General features: G+C 47.0%; 1 long non-coding RNA gene and 1 pseudogene across 1 annotated transcript; both read right to left on the bottom strand.

Annotated features, from left to right (window-relative positions):
- Positions 1-17,413, bottom strand: part of LOC119340103 — a 29,929-nt pseudogene that overhangs the window by 9,222 nt on the left and 3,294 nt on the right.
- On the bottom strand, positions 15,533-17,279 carry LOC119340105. Its single transcript, XR_005164387.1, has 4 exons — positions 17,263-17,279; positions 16,964-17,010; positions 16,251-16,714; positions 15,533-16,151 (listed from the first exon to the last, which is right to left on the bottom strand). It is a non-coding gene; the product is annotated as an uncharacterized LOC119340105 (long non-coding RNA).

The following is a 17,413-nucleotide window of genomic DNA, read 5'->3' on the forward strand; positions in this document are numbered from 1 at the left end:
TCCTACGCACACGCAAGATCATGTGATGCATAGCAACGAGGGGGAGAGTGTTGTCTACGTACCCAACGCAGACCGACTGCGGAAGCGATGACACGACGTAGAGGAAGTAGTCGTACGTCTTCGCGATCCAACCGATCAAGCACCGAAACTACGGCACCTCCGAGTTCGAGCACACGTTCAGCTCGATGACGATCCCTGGACTCCGATCCATCAAAGTGTCGGGGAAGAGTTCCGTCAGCACGACGGTGTGGTGACGATCTTGATGAACTACAGCAGCAGGGCTTCGCCTAAACTCCGCTACAGTATTATCGAGGAATATGGTGGCAGGGGGCACCGCACACGGCTAAGGAACAGATCACGTGGATCAACTTGTGTCTATGGGGTGCCCCCTGCCTCCGTATATAAAGGATCCAAGGGGGGAGAGGGGCGCCGGCCAGGGAGAGAGGCGCAGGAGGATTCCTACTCCTTCCGGGAGTAGGACTCCCCTCCAATCCTATTCCAACTAGGATTCCCCGAGGGGGAAAGAGGGAGAGGGGGCCCGGCCACCTCCTCTAGTCCTAATAGGACTAGGGGAAGGGGGGAGGCGCGCAGCCCTTGTGGGCAGCCCTTTCACCTTTCCACTAAGGCCCATGAAGGCCCATATGGTTCCCGGGGGGTTCCGGTAACCTCCCGGTAACCCGGTAAAATCCCGATTTCACCCGGAACACTTCCGATGTCCAAACATAGGCTTCCAATATATCAATCTTTACGTCTCGACCATTTCGAGACTCCTCGTCATGTCCGTGATCACATCCGGGACTCCGAACAACCTTCGGTACATCAAAATGCATAAACTCATAATATAACTGTCATCGTAACCTTAAGCGTGCGGACCCTACGGGTTCGAGAACAATGTAGACATGACCGAGACACGTCTCCAGTCAATAACCAATAGCGGGACCTGGATGCCCATATTGGCTCCTACATATTCTACGAAGATCTTTAACGGTCAGACCGCATAACAACATACGTTGTTCCCTTTGTCATCGGTATGTTACTTGCCCGAGATTCGATCGTCGGTATCCAATACCTAGTTCAATCTCGTTACCGGCAAGTCTCTTTACTCGTTCTGTAATACATCATCTCACAACTAACATATTAGTTGTAATGCTTGCAAGGCTTATGTGATGTGTATTACCGAGAGGGCCCAGAGATACCTCTCCGACAATCGGAGTGACAAATCCTAATCTCGAAATACGCCAACCCAACATCTACCTTTGGAGACACCTGTAATGCTCCTTTATAATCACCCAATTACGTTGTGATGTTTGGTAGCACCCAAAGTGTTCCTCCGGCAAACGGGAGTTGCATAATCTCATAGTCATAGGAACATGTATAAGTCATGAAGAAAAGCAATAGCAACATACTAAACGATCGGGTGCTAAGCTAATGGAATGGGTCATGTCAATCAGATCATTCTACTAATGATGTGACCTCGTTAATCAAATAACAACTCATTGTTCATGGTCAGGAAACATAACCATCTTTGATTAACGAGCTAGTCAAGTAGAGGCATACTAGTGACACTTTGTTTGTCTATGTATTCACACATGTATTATGTTTCCGGTTAATACAATTCTAGCATGAATAATAAACATTTATCATGATTATAAGGAAATAAATAATAACTTTATTATTGCCTCTAGGGCATATTTCCTTCAGTCTCCCACTTGCACTAGAGTCAATAATCTAGATTACACTGTAATGATTCTAACACCCATGGAGCCTTGGTGCTGATCATGTTTTGCTCGTGGAAGAGGCTTAGTCAACGGGTCTGCAACATTCAGATCCGTATGTATCTTGCAAATCTCTATGTCTCCCACCTGGACTAGATCCCGGATGGAGTTGAAGCGTCTCTTGATGTGTTTGGTCCTTTTGTGAAATATGGATTCCTTTGCCAAGGCAATTGCACCAGTATTGTCACAAAAGATTTTCATTGGACCCGATGCATTAGGTATGACACCTAGATCGGATATGAACTCCTTTATCCAGACTCCTTCGTTTGCTGCTTCCGAAGCAGCTATGTACTCCGCTTCACATGTAGATCCCGCTACGACGCTTTGTTTAGAACTGCACCAACTGACAGCTCCACCGTTTAATGTAAACACGTATCCGGTTTGCGATTTAGAATCGTCCGGATCAGTGTCAAAGCTTGCATCAACGTAACCTTTTACGGTGAGCTCTTTGTCACATCCATATACGAGAAACATATCCTTAGTCCTTTTCAGGTATTTCAGGATGTTCTTGACCGCTGTCCAGTGATCCACTCCTGGATTACTTTGGTACCTCCCTGCTAAACTTATAGCAAGGCACACATCAGGTCTGGTACACAGCATTGCATACATGATAGAGCCTATGGCTGATGCATAGGGAACATCTTTCATATTCTCTTTATCTTCTGCAGTGGTCGGGCATTGAGTCTTACTCAACTTCACACCTTGTAACACAGGCAAGAACCCTTTCTTTGCTTGATCCATTTTGAACTTTTTCAAAATTTTGTCAAGGTATGTGCTTTGTGAAAGTCCAATTAAGCGTCTTGATCTATCTCTATAGATCTTAATGCCTAATATGTAAGCAGCTTCACCGAGGTCTTTCATTGAAAAACTTTTATTCAAGTATCCCTTTATGCTATCCAGAAATTCTATATCATTTCCAATCAGCAATATGTCATCCACATATAATATCAGAAATGCTACAGAGCTCCCACTCACTTTCTTGTAAATACAGGCTTCTCCGAAAGTCTGTATAAAACCAAATGCTTTGATCACACTATCAAAGCGTTTATTCCAACTCCGAGAAGCTTGCACCAGTCCATAAATGGATCGCTGGAGCTTGCACACTTTGTTAGCTCCCTTTGGATCGACAAAACCTTCCGGTTGCATCATATACAACTCTTCTTCCAGAAATCCATTCAGGAATGCAGTTTTGACATCCATCTGCCAAATTTCATAATCATAAAATGCGGCAATCGTTAACATGATTCGGACAGACTTAAGCATCGCTACGGGTGAGAAAGTCTCATCGTAGTCAACCCCTTGAACTTGTCGAAAACCTTTTGCGACAAGTCGAGCTTTGTAAACAGTAACATTACCATCAGCGTCAGTCTTCTTCTTAAAGATCCATTTATTCTCAATTGCTTGCCGATCATCGGGCAAGTCAACCAAAGTCCATACTTTGTTCTCATACATGGATCCCATCTCAGATTTCATGGCTTCAAGCCACTTTGCGGAATCTGGGCTCACCGTCGCTTCTTCATAGTTCGTAGGTTCATCATGATCTAGTAGCATGACTTCCAGAACAGGATTACCGTACCACTCTGGCGCGGATCTTACTCTGGTTGATCTACGAGGTTCGGTAGTATCTTGATCTGAAGTTTCATGATCATTATCATTGGCTTCCTCACTAACTGGTGTAGGTGTCACTGAAACAGTTTTCTGTGATGAACTACTTTCCAGTAAGGGAGCAGGTACAGTTACCTCGTCAAGTTCTACTTTCCTCCCACTCACTTCTTTCGAGAGAAACTCCTTCTCTAGAAAGGATCCATTCTTAGCAACGAATGTCTTGCCTTCGGATCTGTGATAGAAGGTGTACCCAACAGTTTCCTTTGGGTATCCTATGAAGACACATTTCTCCGATTTGGGTTCGAGCTTATCATGTTGAAGCTTTTTCACATAAGCATCGCAGCCCCAAACTTTAAGAAACGACAACTTTGGTTTCTTGCCAAACCACAGTTCATAAGGCGTCGTCTCAACGGATTTTGATGGTGCCCTATTTAACGTGAATGCGGCCGTCTCTAAAGCATAACCCCAAAATGATAGCGGTAAATCTGTAAGAGACATCATAGATCGTACCATATCTAGTAAAGTACGATTACGACATTCGGATACACCATTACGCTGTGGTGTTCCGGGTGGCGTGAGTTGCGAAACTATTCCACAGTTTTTCAAATGTACACCAAACTCGTAACTCAAATATTCTCCTCCACGATCAGATCGTAAAAACTTTATTTTCTTGTTACGATGATTTTCAACTTCACTCTGAAATTCTTTGAACTTTTCAAATGTTTCAGACTTATGCTTCATTAAGTAGATATATCCATATCTGCTTAAATCATCTGTGAAGGTAAGAAAATAACGATATCCGCCACGAGCCTCAATATTCATCGGACCACATACATCGGTATGTATGATTTCCAACAAATCTGTTGCTCTCTCCATAGTACCGGAGAACGGTGTTTTAGTCATCTTGCCCATGAGGCACGGTTCGCAAGTACCAAGTGATTCATAATCAAGTAGTTCCAAAAGTCCATCAGTATGGAGTTTCTTCATGCGCTTTAGACCGATATGACCTAAACGACAGTGCCACAAATAAGTTGCACTTTCATTATCAACTCTGCATCTTTTGGCTTTAACATTACGAATATGTGTATTACTACTATCGAGATTCAATAAAAATAGACCACTCTTCAAGGGTGCATGACCATAAAAGATATTACTCATATAAATAGAACAACTATTATTCTCTGATTTAAATGAATAACCGTCTCGCATTAAACAAGATCCAGATATAATGTTCATGCTCAACGCTGGCACCAAATAACAATTATTTAGGTCTAATATTAATCCCGAAGGTAGATGTAGAGATAACGTGCTGACCGCGATCACATCGACTTTGGAACCGTTTCCCACACGCATCGTCACCTCGTCCTTTGCCAGTGCCCGCTTATTCCGTAGTCCCTGTTTCGAGTTGCAAATATTAGCAACAGAACCAGTATCAAATACCCAGGTGCTACTGCGAGCTCTAGTAAGGTACACATCAATAACATGTATATCACATATACCTTTGTTCACCTTGCCATCCTTCTTATCCGCCAAATACTTGGGGCAGTTCCGCTTCCACTGACCAGTCTGCTTGCAGTAGAAGCACTCAGTTTCAGGCTTAGGTCCAGACTTGGGTTTCTTCTCTTGAGCAGCAACTTGCTTGCCGTTCTTCTTGAAGTTCCCCTTCTTCTTCCCTTTACCCTTTTTCTTGAAACTAGTGGTTTTGTTAACCATCAACACTTGATGCTCCTTCTTGATTTCTACCTCCGCAGCTTTCAGCATTGCGAAGAGCTCGGGAATAGTCTTGTTCATCCCTTGCATATTATAGTTCATCACGAAGCTCTTGTAGCTTGGTGGCAGTGATTGGAGAATTCTGTCAATGACGCAATCATCTGGAAGATTAACTCCCAATTGAATCAAGTGATCATTATACCCAGACATTTTGAGTATATGCTCACTGACAGAACTGTTCTCCTCCATCTTGCAGCTATAGAACTTATTGGAGACTTCATATCTCTCAATTCGGGCATTTGCTTGAAATATTAACTTCAACTCCTGGAACATCTCATATGCTCCATGACATTCAAAACGTCGTTGAAGTCCCGATTCTAAGCCGTAAAGCATGGCACATTGAACTATCGAGTAGTCATCAGCTTTGCTCTGCCAGATGTTCATAACATCTGGTGTTGCTCCAGCAGCAGGCCTGGCACCCAGCGGTGCTTCCAGGACGTAATTCTTCTGAGCAGCAATGAGGATAATCCTCAAGTTACGGACCCAGTCCGTGTAATTGCTACCATCATCTTTCAACTTTGCTTTCTCAAGGAACGCATTAAAATTCAACGGAACAACAGCACGAGCCATCTATCTACAATCAACATAAACAAGCAAGATACTATCAGGGACTAAGTTCATGATAAATTTAAGTTCAATTAATCATATTACTAAAGAACTCCCACTTAGATAGACATCCCTCTAATCCTCTAAGTGATTACGTGATCCAAATCAACTAAACCATAACCGATCATCACGTGAGATGGAGTAGTTTTCAATGGTGAACATTGTTATGTTGATCATATCTACTATATGATTCACGCTCGACCTTTCGGTCTCCGTGTTCCGAGGCCATATCTGCATATGCTAGGCTCGTCAAGTTTAACCTGAGTATTCTGCTTGTGCAAAAACTGGCTTGCACCCGTTGTAGATGGACGTAGAGCTTATCACACCCGATCATCACGTGGTGTCTGGGCACGACGAACTTTGGCAACGGTGCATACTCAGGGAGAACACTTCTTGATAATTTAGTGAGAGATCATCTTATAATGCTACCGTCAATCAAAGCAAGATAAGATGCATAAAAAGATAAACATCACATGCAATCAATATAAGTGATATGATATGGCCATCATCATCTTGTGCCTGTGATCTCCATCTCCAAAGCACCGTCATGATCACCATCGTCACCGGCGCGACACCTTGATCTCCATCATAGCATCGTTGTCGTCTCACCAATCTTATGCTTTCACGACTATCACTACCGTTTAGCAATAAAGTAAAGCATTACATCGCGATTGCATTGCATACAATAAAGCGACAACCATATGGCTCCTGCCAGTTGCCGATAACTCGGTTACAAAACATGATCATCTCATACAATAAAATTCAGCATCATGCCTTGACCATATCACATCACAACATGCCCTGCAAAAACAAGTTAGACGTCCTCTACTTTGTTGTTGCATGTTTTACGTGGCTGCTACGGGCTTAAGTAAGAACCAATCTCACCTACGCATCAAAACCACAACGATAGTTTGTCAAATAGACTCCATTTTAACCTTCGCAAGGACCGGGCGTAGCCATACTTGGTTCAACTAAAGTTGGAGAAACAGTCGCCCGCAAGCCATCTCAGTGCAAAGCACGTCGAGGGAACCGGTCTCGCATAAGCGTACGCGTAAGGTTGGTCCGGGTCGTCTCGTCCAACAATACCGCCGAACCAAAGTATGACATGCTGGTAGGCAGTATGACTTGTATCGTCCACAACTCACTTGTGTTCTACTCGTGCATATAACATCAACATAAATAACCTAGGCTCGGATGCCACTGTTGGGTTTCGTAGTAATTTCAAAAAAATTTCCTACACACACGCAAGATCATGTGATGCATAGCAACGAGGGGGAGAGTGTTGTCTACGTACCCAACACAGACCGACTGCGGAAGCGATGACACGACGTAGAGGAAGTAGTCGTACGTCTTCGCGATCCAACCGATCAAGCACCGAAACTACGGCACCTCCGAGTTCGAGCACACGTTCAGCTCGATGACGATCCCCGGACTCCGATCCAGCAAAGTGTCGGGGAAGAGTTCCGTCAGCACGACGGCGTGGTGACGATCTTGATGAACTACAGCAGCAGGGCTTCGCCTAAACTCCGCTACAGTATTATCGAGGAATATGGTGGTAGGGGGCACCGCACACGGCTAAGGAACAGATCACGTGGATCAACTTGTGTCTATGGGGTGCCCCCTGCCCCCGTATATAAAGGATCCAAGGGGGGAGAGGGGCGCCGGCCAGGGAGAGAGGCGCAGGAGGAGTCCTACTCCTTCCGGGAGTAGGACTCCCCTCCAATCCTATTCCAACTAGGATTCCCCGAGGGGGAAAGAGGGAGAGGGGGGCCGGCCACCTCCTCTAGTCCTAATAGGACTAGGGGAAGGGGGGAGGCGCGCAGCCCTTGTGGGCAGCCCTTTCACCTTTCCACTAAGGCCCATGAAGGCCCATATGGTTCCCGGGGGGTTCCGGTAACCTCCCGGTAACCCGGTAAAATCCCGATTTCACCCGGAACACTTCCGATGTCCAAACATAGGCTTCCAATATATCAATCTTTACGTCTCGACCATTTCGAGACTCCTCATCATGTCCGTGATCACATCCGGGACTCCGAACAACCTTCGGCACATCAAAATGCATAAACTCATAATATAACTGTCATCGTAACCTTAAGCGTGCGGACCCTACGGGTTCGAGAACAATGTAGACATGACCGAGACACGTCTCCAGTCAATAACCAATAGCGGGACCTGGATGCCCATATTGGCTCCTACATATTCTACGAAGATCTTTATCGGTCAGACCGCATAACAACATACATTGTTCCCTTTGTCATCGGTATGTTACTTGCCCGAGATTCGATCGTCGGTATCCAATACCTAGTTCAATCTCGTTACCGGCAAGTCTCTTTACTCGTTCTGTAATACATCATCTCACAACTAACATATTAGTTGTAATGCTTGCAAGGCTTATGTGATGTGTATTACCGAGAGGGCCCAGAGATACCTCTCCGACAATCGGAGTGACAAATCCTAATCTCGAAATACGCCAACCCAACATCTACCTTTGGAGACACCTGTAATGCTCCTTTATAATCACCCAGTTACGTTGTGACGTTTGGTAGCACCCAAAGTGTTCCTCCGGCAAACGGGAGTTGCATAATCTCATAGTCATAGGAACATGTATAAGTCATGAAGAAAAGCAATAGCAACATACTAAATGATCGGGTGCTAAGCTAATGGAATGGGTCATGTCAATCAGATCATTCTACTAATGATGTGACCTCGTTAATCAAATAACAACTCATTGTTCATGGTCAGGAAACATAACCATCTTTGATTAGCGAGCTAGTCAAGTAGAGGCATACTAGTGACACTTTGTTTGTCTATGTATTCACACATGTATTATGTTTCCGGTTAATACAATTCTAGCATGAATAATAAACATTTATCATGATTATAAGAAAATAAATAATAACTTTATTATTGCCTCTAGGGCATATTTCCTTCAATATGTATAAGATGTAAGCTTTCGGTGCATTTTAGACTACTAATTGGTGTAATCGAATATACAATACCAATGCAGATGATCAAATACCATTAATCAAATATACAAGCATATAATTAGTTTTTCCTGAATTCTAAAAAGTGCAGATGCACTAATTAGCGAAACTGAGCGGCCCGGCTCTCACACATGCATGCATGCAGTGTTGTGGTCTAAAATTTTGTCTTTATGCATGACATGGCAGATAATAATGACATATTCACGTGAGCAAGAGATTCCTTGTCTGATGGGTGTGCATGTGCGCTTATTTTGGGGTTTCAAATATTTGAAAAGTCATATCTTTCAAACCGTTCATCCAAATTCAGATCCGTCTTTACCGTTGGGTTCCTCGCGGCGAGATCTTTGAAAGTAGATCCCCCATGAGTATGTTTTGACGAAAAAAAATTGATGCCAACTTTGGTGCTATATGGTGCAACTTTAATACTGCATTATGCAACTTTAATACTGAATGGTGCAACTTTTTTACAAACTTAGTTTTCGTAGCTGCATGATCCAATTTTCTATGAGGTTGCAACCTAACCATGAGAACATAATGTGCAACTAGTCTACTGTCCCGACCAACAACCTAGTAGTCGATGTGCAACCCTCATCCTTACTCATGGATGTGTAGTTTTTCATGCTTTGCACACCTTGCCCACCCCCCTACCAGTGCTATGTGTAACTTAGTCTATTGTTCACGCCAACAGTTTATTAGTCGATGTGCAACTCATTCCCTTCCTTATTGTGGATATGTAGTTTCAGTTGGCAGAGGCAATATACGGAGTTGCACAAGTCCGCCACGCAGTTGGTCGGGCCAACATACGAAGTTGCACATCTCACAGGCAGGACTTTTTTGGCACACACACATATGCTCAGTTGGTGCGGCAATCTAGTCTAGTTGCACACACATTGATGTTTAGTTGGCAGGACACTAGTTGCACACATATATGCTCAGTTGGCGCGGCAATCTAGTCTAGTTGCACACACATTGATGTTTAGTTGGCAGGACTTTTTTGGCACACACACATATGCTCAGCTGGCGCGGCAATCTAATCTAGTTGCACACACATTGATGTTTAGTTGGCAAGACACTAGTTGCACACACATATGCTCAGTTGGCGCGGCAATCTAGTCTAGTTGCACACACATTGATGTTTAGTTGGCAGGAAGACTAGTTCATCAAAACATCCCTATGCGGGATCTAGTTTCGAAGAGCACGTCGCGAAGATTCCAGCGGTGAAAACGGATCTTAATTTCGACACGCGGATTAAAAGTTATGCTTTTTTTAGTTTTTAAAACCACGAATTAAATACATCAAAGAATAAAACGCATGCACCGAAGGGATGGCTGTGCAGACATTTAAAGACCAAGTAAAAATCTTTCTTAATTAGGATGGTTAATTAGGAAGGGGACACAAAATTTCCAGTTTAGGCCGGCAGCTCGTGTAGGCTAAGCGAGCAGCCGGCCGCTCGCTAGACTTGGCCTTAGTTTTTTTGGGGGGAAACACAATACCAATGCAGATGATCACACAAACACACACGAACAATCACCCCCTATGAACACCTCCAAGAGACTCAGCCGACAGATCTTGAGATTTTTTAAGTAGCCACAGATGCCTCCTAGTTGATGGGCAAACCATATCGCTGAAAGAGTATCGCCAAAAAAAGGTGGAATTTATCCAGGAAAATGGGATCACCCATGCCAAGTCTACGACTTGAACCCGGGTGGGCAGGTGTCGAGGGATTTTAAGTCGATCCTAATAGTGGTACTAGAGTGAGTACTGGAATTTGTAGTCGAGGGAACGTAACGTCAGGATGTCGGGGGTCTTGGACATAGAACACAAAGACACACGATATACCCAGGTTCAGGGCAAGTAGAAGCCCTACTTCCTACCTTGTTCTTTCCTTATCTATACCTACATAGCAGTCTCTCGTTCCCCTGCGTCGCTCCCGCGAGCGACCGAAGGGCTAACCCAAGCCGTCGGGGCCGAGCTCCCCTTCTCCCCCCACCTCCCCTCGCGGCCGCCGGGCAAAGCCCGGTCGGTGCTGGCAGCGGCGGGGCCTCTCTCTCCCGTGCACGATGGGGCTCGGCGCGGGCCGGCGCCGTCGCATGGTGGTGCAGCGCTTGGCCAGGGCGGAGCGGCGGTGGGCTGGCTCGACGACGAGGCGGCAGTGTGGGCCTCGCCCAGTGTACGGGAGGGCTGGTCGTGGCGAGGCTTTGGCCTGGGGCGGCAGCTGGCGGCTGGGATCTGCCTAGAACCATCCCTGGGCGCCTTCGGGGCCTCGTGCCTGCTGCTCGGAGCGCCGGCCTGGTTGTGGTGGCCGGGGCTGCGGCGGCTGGTGCTCGGCAACTTGGGTGCGGTGGATGGGCGCGTCATGGTGGCAGATCGGGCCGACAGCGGCGGCCCGGCCAGATCTGTCCTCGCGGCAGCGTGGGCCGTGGTCGGCTAGGTCTGCGGGTGGCTGCCTTGACCGGGGCCGTATCGGCTCGTCGGGGTGGCGGCGCAATGGTGGAGGTTCGACCCTCTCATCCTGCTTCATGGGGCTCGGATCTGCGGTTGGAGGCGTGTCCGGCGGTGGTGCACGGCAACTCAACGTGCTCGTCTTTGGCTGGCCACGGGGCTAGGGGCGCTTCGGAGAGATGGAAGGGGTACCTACACGGGTCTTTTTGTCGCCGGGGGCGGCCTGTACCCGGTTCAAGAAATGGCGAGGTCTCTGCGGCTTGGCCAGCAGCCACCGGTGGCCTTCCCCTCCCCCGCTCCGGCCGGCTGGGCCTCGTTCTTGGCCAAAGGTGGCACTTTGCCGACAACAGTGCCGGTGAACCATGGTGTAGGTGGCGGGATGGTCTTGCATGCCGGGGCGGCGGCTCTGGTGGTGGCAGCGCCGGCTCGCGGGCGGAGCCCGTGGCTCAGGTGCTGCCCAGTGGCCATGGTTGTGTAGGTGGTGTGGTGGCCGGGGTGTGACGTTCGGTGGCGGTGGTGCGGCCTTCGTCCCATTTGCCGGTCATGGTGAGCTATGGCCGGGCTGAAAACCTATTTTTTTCTTCGGGCAGTCCAGCGGCGGCGATTTCATCCCCTTCTTGAAGGCGTCGTCGCGGCTCTCGTCGCCCATCGTGTAGCTCCAAGGGAAACCCTGATCCTCGGATCGAGCGGTGGCGGCGTTATGGTGTCGTGACGTTCCTGAAGGCACCACCTTGGAACTCATGGTTCGTCATATGCGGCTTCGTCTCCTCAAGGTGGCGTGTTCATGGTGGAGGACCCCGGTAACTCTTGTAGTGGTCGGGGGTGGTGTTGCTGCGCTCATTTCCCACGTATCCGGCCTTGGGTGTGTGCCTGTGTTGGGGTGGCGTGTGTTTGTATCGGGTTGTCGATGATCGTTGCTTTATATATTATAAAGCGGGGCAAAAGCCTTTTTCGGTTATCTATTTATACCTACTAATAAAAGGAGGTGCGTTTCTCTTAATTTTTGGTCCGTTCACCCTATAAAGTTATTTTTCCCGTGCCTATCTTCTGAGGTGGTACTAAAAAATTTGTCCGTCCACGCATAAATAAATTTTTGGGTTTGGCCTTCAATCCATGCAGTCAAGGGGCCTGGTCCACATCTTTTCTTTTTTCATGCGATTGGGCCACAGGGTGTCAGTCCCTAACATGGGCCAAGGGGCATGCTCCGCGTCTTCTTTTCCTTTAGATTAGGCCGCAAGGAAAAAAATAAATGCACAAAAAATTAGCGTTTTCTTTGTAACCTATGCTCCGAGTAGGCTGGCTGCAGTTACATTACGCATGCTGCGTTGGGCCTTTGTTGGGCTTGAAGAAAAACCACGAACTCAATAAGTCAGCTCTTCCTATTATCATAGAATAGTATTACTCACACTCTTAGAACCAAAACCACCAATTTATATACTCCTTGGAGTTACCTGTTATCAATCAACTCAATAGGTTGGCTTGGGAATCAATAAGTGGAGGATGCGGATGATGATGTGAGAAGAAGAAAGTGAGTCCCGCAAAAGGAAGGAATATGTTGTCCTATGTGGGCTAATTAAGTGGTGTGCAATTAAACAACTTGTTGCATAATCAAAGGAGGTTGCACCCTGTACATATTGGGATTCAGTAAATGGACGTATGAAATGGGTAACAATGTCTTTCGTTGCAACGCACGGGCATTTGTGCTATTATACATAAAGAATATAGAGGATTACAATATAGAGGGAGGGACTCGACGAGTCAGGAAGACTCAACAAGTTGTGATGATGGTGGTGATTTTGACGTGAAGCGCCTGAACTTTCTGTGTGTCGTAGCCTCGTAGGCTAAAACTAGGGCAAGGGAGAGCTCCCCTTCTTTGATACCCCTAATACTCCTTATATAGCACTAGTTATGGAAGGCTCCATGTCGATGCGATCGGTCGTGCAAGGATTCGAGTCACACACAGTGTCGGTGTATAACATGATTTGGTCCTTTTCCTATGTTCCGTGGACTATTCTCCTTCTCCCTTGCTATCATTCGATGAAACGTCTTCTCATGAGGCAGTGGCACTTCCCCGTGGGTCGAGATGCTATCCTTGGGCCTTTTGGAGGCTATTGTGGCGGTGATGGATTAGAGAAGATATTGACGGAGAAGCGGAGTTGAAGTTTGATGCGATTAGAGCATCACCAGCCGGACATAGCTAATTTGGACCCCTATAGGTCCGTCGACAGCACCGGCCTGCCCATTTGTTCATGTACACAACCCTCCCTCTCATATCCAAACCCCCAAATCCATACACAAGCATGCAACATAGAACACACGTACTTCCATTTCTAGCACATAGTCCAGACATTGCATAGGGGAGTTCATACATACCATGAGACTACCAAAATGATGGCATGTTATACTAGTTCTTCATAAATAAATTGAGACTATATAGATAGGGGAAGTTCATCACCGATGGCCACCCTTGCCCTTGCCCTTGTCCTATTTTCACAAAACTAGCGGTTGAGGACGCAATAGGGGTTCATGCGGATCTGCTCGGCGAGCTGGATGTGTCAGATGCGACATCAGCCATCTTCACATCCTCTCTCGGGGGAAGGTCAACGAGCGCACGAGCGGGTCAGGCTTGCCGCTTCGCCAAGATCCGGGCACGGGCATCCTCCTCGGCCTTCGTCTCGACGGCACGCGGTGACTCCGCGACGTGGCGCGCCTTCGCTCTCTCACGGTGGGCACACCATGCATCGACCTCGGACGCACCACCATAGCTGATGCATCCGGTGCATCCTGGCCATGGGCATTGCTGCCATTGACCTCGAAGGGACAAGGACCCAGCTCTGGGGAGCCTCAGAGCATCTCTCGGTGGTGTGCTGGGACCTCGACTCGACATGCGCCTGAGGGTGATAGAGCAAACAAGGGACGCGAGCTTACATTGGATGCGGCGCCACCACTGGATCCCAGCCAGAGTGGCGAAGAAGGTGCTCGACCGGTGGATCCGCGATAGGGCGACTCCAACGACGGAGCTCGGCTATCCACCCGAGACAGGCGGACCGCAAGCTAGATGACTATGTCCTCCTCATCCAAGCAGGCGCAAGCTCCCAGTCGATGGATCCAGACCGACCGGACTCAGGTCCACTGCTTGCCATGCTGGATATGGCCAGAGAGGAGCGAAGAGGTGAGGAACGGAGCAAGGCTGAAAGCAGAGTGAACCGAGACAAATGGCTAGGGTTTGGTGGGGTCAGGGTGGGCCGTTTCGATGTGGCAGACGTGCCCTGGTGTGTCCGGCGGCCCCAAATCCTTGATAAGGGGGTGCTGGACAACCCGGACAGGTATGGAGGGTCCGGTTGGGTGGCATTTTTCTGTTTGGGCCAAGTCCTGGCTTTTTGCCCGGACATATGGGGGGGAGGGGGTCCGGTTGGAGATGCTCTTAGAGCCTCTCTAGCTGATCCCTATCCCATAATGCCAAAACATATCTCCTATCTCAAAAAGTTATATGTTTTGAGGGTATCAAACTTGTCTTCATCTAGCGGAACCGCTAAAACTTAATCCCTTAAAACAATTTACCAATTCATCCAACCATCTTCAAACTTATCATAACATTTGAAAACTTGATTATTGAAGTACACACAATTCAAGTACATATAAAATTAATTGTTCTCAAACTTAAGCATTCAAATTCAAACACAATACACCATCCAAATGAACTAAGAACCCAAATAAACATGATGAAAGCACAAAAATCAAGTGCTATAAAGTCGCCAATGGTGCTCCATAAGATCTTGAAGTTGGTTGTGAGCTTCTCGGTTCTTGATCCTTCAGTGTGCTTGCAGGAATGCTTCGATTCTATTTCTACTATGTTCTAGCCCACTTGGACACCATTGTAGAGATATTGAAAATCCTCTGGGTCCTCTTTCTCATCCTTGATGATAGTGTTGTGCAAGATAACACATGTTGTTATGATTTGCCATAGGATCCGAGGCTTTCAACATTCACTAGGGCCATGGACAACTGCAAAGCGTGTTTGAAGCACACCAAAAGCTCTCACCATCCTTTCTCGTAGATTCTTGGCACGTTGCAAAATGAGATTTGTGTGTCCTTCAGGATGGTGGACTGTCTTCACAAATGTGGCCCCTGGAGAATAGATGACATCGACAAGGTAGTATCTCCATTGGCAACATAGTTGCAAGGTGAATTGTCACTAGCGACAAGCCTTGAAACAAGAGGAGATTGTTGGAGGACATTGAGATCATTGTGAGAGTCGGGCATCCCAAAGTATGCGTGCCAAATTCACTGACTGGTCATGGGATGCAACTGCCTTAAGAATGATGGTTGGATCATGGCAATGCCCTTTGTACTGATCTTGCCATGCGACAGGACAATTCTTCCATGTCCAATTCATACAGTCAATGGATCCAAGCATCCCTTGACAACCTCTCTCTTCATTTTCTGCCATGAGCCTCTCGGTATCTTCATTAGTGGAAGCCCTCAAGTACTCCGGTCCACAAATCTCGATCACAACTGCGTAGAATCGTCTCACACACTCGAGGATGAGAACTTCCCCAATGCGAACCTAGTCATTAATGGCACCGGTGAGACATCCATACATGCCCGCTATAACCTTCACCAATGAACTTGCACTTGATGTTCCCGCTGCACTCCTTCTCAGTTGAAAGCAACGATCCTGTTTTTCCATAGCTTTTACAATGGTGTTGAAGAGATCCAGGTGTATACGGAATCGATGCCAAAAAAATTAAGGCGGGTATATTGTATTACATAAAGAAATCCCTCATAAGACCATCATGACCCATGATGCTATCTCGAAGAAACAACCTTTGACCAAACTGGAACCACGCCTCGGTCTCCTAAAATCTTCCTCCATAGCAACCACGGAAGTCGCCAACTCAAATTCATCCTCTTCTTCTTCTTCCCGCGACGATGAATCTTCGAAGATTATCTCCCACAACATCTTGATCTACACATTGGAGAACTTAATGATCCATTTGAGACCTTTCTTCGATGAAAAACAGGAAAAAATGTTTTAAACAAAACATAAATGCAATTTGACAAACACCTTGTTGGTGGACGGGGTCGGAGAGGCGGCGCCCGACGACGTAGCTCGAGCTAGGTCCGAATGGCGGTGGAGGACACTAGCGACAGTGCCTAGTAAGCCACAGAGGGGATTCCTGCGCGTGGAGGCGACGAACTTCGTCCAGGATGTAGGGGCAGCGACAGTGGCGGCGACGGCACTCTACTTAGCGGTTCTGATGCCGTCGGCCGTGTAGGGCTTGCGCTTGACCTTTCTACGCCATCTCCAAGGTCAGACGGTTCAATTCCCGTCGAAAACAAACCTCGTGGCGACCGGGCAGAGTTACACAACGCCTGCGTCGTCGGAGGCGAAAATACCGATTCCGGCACCGATGAGTTTGGAGAAGGTGCGGGAGAGGGCAGCGGGGCTGCGAGATGGTGGCACGGAACAGCTCCGTCGTCCGAGGGTCGACGACAGTGAGAGGCAAGTCGGCGCTGGGGGAAGGTCGGCTGGCCACCTAAATATCCTAAGAAACTGCATATCCAGAGTAAAAATAGGATGGATGGTTGCATTTTAAGGGATGGAAAGTTATATTTTGAGGGATCTGTTAGATAGGGCTTAATCCCTGAAATCAGAATTTTTCCACCAAATATAATTTTTGGGGATCTGCTAGAGATGCTCTTAAGTTGGTTGCTACAAATCTTAAGTTGGTTGACTATTATGTACTATTAAAGGGGGAGTTGGTAGGTTCGCCTCACCTCCTCCCTCGTTTTTTTCCTCCACATTCCCCCTGCTTTTTGGTTTCCTGTTGATTGTTTTGGTAATCTTAACCGATATCACACAAAATAAAAACGTAAATGGAGTAAATTAGAATAATCTAAACCAAATCGATACTTTTCCAAAACCACATCCTACATTAACTCGATCAATCAAATCAAATCTTACCAAAATCGATACCTCAACTAAACCACAACTTTTCTTGTCTTCCCCTACCCATACCCAAATCAAATCTTACCAAAATCTTAACTAAATCAAAACTTTCCTTGCCTTCACTTACCCATATGTAAAAAAAGGGCAACCTGGTGCATGTAGCTCCCGCTTGCGCAGGGTCCAGGGAAGGGTCCGACCACTTTGGGTCTATAGTACGCAGCCTTTCCCTACATTTCTGTAAGAGGCAGCCTTTCCAGGACTTACCCATACGTAAATCA

This window comes from Triticum dicoccoides, chromosome 7B (genome assembly GCF_002162155.2).
Source record: "Triticum dicoccoides isolate Atlit2015 ecotype Zavitan chromosome 7B, WEW_v2.0, whole genome shotgun sequence".
Taxonomy (NCBI): Eukaryota; Viridiplantae; Streptophyta; class Magnoliopsida; order Poales; family Poaceae; genus Triticum; species Triticum dicoccoides.